The sequence below is a fragment of the Coenobita brevimanus genome, chromosome 103 (assembly GCF_032717465.1).
Source record: "Coenobita brevimanus isolate Jiangsu-jjx chromosome 103, ASM3271746v2, whole genome shotgun sequence".
Lineage (NCBI taxonomy): Eukaryota > Metazoa > Arthropoda > Malacostraca > Decapoda > Coenobitidae > Coenobita > Coenobita brevimanus.
The window spans coordinates 7,597,754-7,601,456 of NC_137056.1; the positions used below are offsets into that span (position 1 = coordinate 7,597,754).

General features: G+C 46.7%; 1 non-coding gene across 1 annotated transcript; it reads right to left on the minus strand.

Annotated features, from left to right (window-relative positions):
• Nucleotides 1-2,596: 2,596 nt before the first annotated feature.
• TRNAK-CUU (transfer RNA lysine (anticodon CUU)) lies at nt 2,597-2,669 on the minus strand. The gene has a single exon. It is a non-coding gene; the product is annotated as a tRNA-Lys (tRNA).
• Nucleotides 2,670-3,703: the final 1,034 nt, after the last annotated feature.

A 3,703-nucleotide genomic window follows, 5' to 3' on the forward strand; every position in this document is an offset into this window, starting at 1 on the left:
GAGGCTGGGGGGGCAAAAGAGTTGGATGTGAGGGTGTGAAATGAATGGAGGGAGGTAAGGGACGGTGGGTGAGAGGGGTGGAGGTGGTGAAGGAGGGCGGGATGAGAGGGGTGGAGGTGGTGAAGGAGGGCGGGATGAGAGGGGTGGACGGAGGTGAAGCGGTGAAGAACGCTGGGTGGGTGGAGTGGAATGGAGGGGGTGAGGGATGGTGGATAGGTGGACAGGGGGACTGGGAGAAGGAATGGCTTTGAGACCTAAACCTGCTCTCTATCACGACTCTCACAACAATGGTCACCAGAAATGCCTGACCAAATCCACAAATGCACTTGCTCACAGGAAAGGCAACTGATAAAGAAAATTCCACATTAATATTTACACCTATATCTATATCTATCTGTCTATTTATCCAGCTATCTGTACAGGTGTCAAGTACTAAGTGTGCTAAACATTCCAAGTAATAAATGATATCAATTCTTTGCTGATAAGGAGCTACAGTTACGACAGATCCAATGGGCAAAAATGATCCCTTTCATACCCTATCCCAAGTCCGTATCGTCTGAGAACTGTATACACACCCACACACACACCCACCCACACACACACACACACACACACACACACACTGAGAGAGAAAGAGAGAGAGAGAGAGAGAGAGAGAGAGAGAAATGCTGGTAGCTAGAGCAAGGCAGGTGGTGAATTAATGTGGATGTGTCTGGAATGTGAAGCAGGAAGGACGGAAAGGGGGAGGCGGGGGGTATCTTGCTGGTATGTTTTGGCGAGGCAGGTGCAGAGGGGCAAGGTCGAGGCAGGGAGAGGCAGGGAAGATGGAGGCAAGGTTAGGCAGGACAGGACAGGAGAGGCCAGAATAAGATAGGACAAAAATAAGGTAAGGAAGGACACGGTAAAGTAGGGATGAAAGTACAGGGTGAAATCTCTCTCTCTCTCTCTCTCTCTCTCTCTCTCTCTCACACACACACACACACACACACACACACACACACACACACAGCGCATCCTGTTATTAAAAATCTGTTCAGTACAATGGTCTTTTCGTTGTTTATATTTGCTATTACCAGATGATTTTACTTAGTTTATTAGGGTCAGTAGACAAGGTGCTGATGAAGGCCGTATCTACCCCTCCCAGTCTGAAAAGTCTACCTTAAGGTTGAGTAAAGTCGTCTGGAGTTAGTATGCGTAAAATATAAAACATCACCTTACACACTTTTCTTCCGTTCCAAGCCAAGTTCAGTTTTCTCCCACACTTACACTAAAAATAATAATGACAATATAAACTGTCCTGATTAAATTAAGAGATGTCGTTTGTAATTTTACTGTGATAATTATAAGTGCCGTATCTTCTATAAAATTTTGCGAAGTCAAGATAAGTAACAAATTCATGCTCATTATACTCAACTAATATTCTTAAAACTTAACATACAAGAGCCTACCATGGGCCTAAAAACTTGCTGTGGCCCCTAAGGTGAGAAACACTGGATCAAGAGAAAGTGGAGAAAAGGAAGGTATGGTAACTGGAAAAGGAAGATAGCACCAGAATTTAGGTGTACAGTGTGGCTTGTAAGGAAAGTGAGTGGGAATCTTTTAATATTTCCTCTCCCCTCTCTCCATCCGCTTTCTTATTTCCTCTTCCCTTTCTTCATCCCCTTTCCTGCTTCCTCTTCCCTTTCTCCATCCCATTTCCTACTTCCTCTCACCTTTCTCCATCCTTTTTCCTGCTTCCTCTTCCCTTTCTCCATCCCCTTTCCTACTTCTTCCCTTTCTCCATCCCCTTTCCTACTCTTCTTCCCTTTCTCCATCTCCTTTCCTACTTCCTCTTCCTTTCTCCATCCCCTTTCCTACTTCCTCTTCCTGTCCCATCCATCCTTTCCAATCCCTCCTCATACTTCCTATTACACTTATCCTTGTCAAACTCCCCCTCCCCTCCCGTCTCTTGCTTCCTCATTCCTTCCCCACTCTCCACCTGACCCCTCCTCTCCTCTCAAACCCCTTCTTATATTTCCTGTTTCACTTATCCTTGTCATATTCCCCTCAACATCCCATATCTTCTTTCTTTCCTTCTTTCTTTCCTTCCTTCCTTCCTTCCTTCTCGCTCCACTTGATCTCCCATCTTCCCTATCTATGCAACCTCTTCACAATAAGGATGTCAATTTTATTCCTGACGCCACCAAACGATTTTCTTCAGCTCAGAGGAGGATAGATATTGAGGAGGATAGATACAGCAGGCAGTAATACTCTTCAGTGCCAGAGGATTTTCGTAACCTGAATAAAATCGTCTTCCTTTAAGCCGAATAAAAGAAAATAGGCGTCCCCGGGATGAAAGGGTAAAAAATCTTCAACCTCCCCCACCCGACCTGTACCTCTACCCACCTACTTAGCTCCCTGCCTTTTCCCTTTTTCTATTTTTTTTTTTTCGCTCTCTCTCTCTCTCCCTCTCTCTCTTTTAACTCCTTCAATCACCAACATCACTATCCAGGCTCTTTTCTCTCTTAACCCTTCCACGGTCATCACTATCACTATCATCATCATCATCCCGGATCTTTTTTCCTACTCAGAGGTGAAGCGAGGTTAAAATGTACTTCGCCCAACGTGGGGCTCGAACCCACGACCCTGAGATTAAGAGTCTCATGCTCTACCGACTGAGCTAGCCGGGCCGTGAGGGACTATTAATTCGTGCTGCCTCCAGACGATTTCACTCAGCCTTGGGAAAATCTCTCACAGTGAATGGATTAATAAAAGTCAGCGTATTTTTAACTCCTCCAATTAGATAAGTCTTTCCTAAGCTGAATAAATCGTCCTCTTTGTCTATCCTTGTCTCTTCCTACCTCACCTTCCTACCTCCTCCCTCTCCCCTTACCTACCTGTCTCTGATCTCTCTCTATCTAACCCACCCTTTTAAATCTCTACGACCTATTCCTACCTACCTTCCCCCCTCCTGCCTTTCCTACCCCAGAGCCTTCCTCCCTCCTCCCCTCTTCTCATCTCCCCTCCCTCATCCTACCTTCCTACCCCCTCTCCTTCATGTACTCTCCCTCTACCTACCTCCCCTCCTCCCTGCCTCCACTCTCTAACCCATCCATTTCAATTCCCTCTTCCCTCACAGCAGCGTCATTCTACCGTACCTTACCTACATACATCCCTTTTCTTCCTACTTCATCTTCGAAACTCCTCTCCCACCCTTTCCTCCCCTTTCTGCCTCCTCCTACCTCACCTACCTTCTCCACCTCTCCTACCTGCCTCATCTCCGCTACCTCCTCCCTCCTGGTCTCACCTCATTTCTACTTCTTTTTCTTCTATACTTCCTTTCATACCTCCTCCTACTTCCCTCCTTCCCCTCCCTATCTGTCTTACCTCCGTACCTCCTCCCTCACCTTTTCTTAACCCCCCCCCTGCCTCTCCTGGCCTACCCCTCACCACAATGTAGGTTAGGCAGAAGAGTAGTGGCTGTGTACTGGGGCCAAGAATCACACTACAGCAAGGACCTTCACTTAATGGAACTCTATAATGTTTTATTTTTTTTTACTGAAGCATGGTTAGCCTGGGATAGGGTTGGGATAAGTTGGGATGGGATGGGATGGGATGGGTTGGGGTGGGTTAGGTTGGGTTGGGATGGGTTGTGTTGTGCATGGGATAGGATGGGATAGGGCTGGGTTTGGAATGACAGTGATCGGGGCCTTCAAAACAGTAG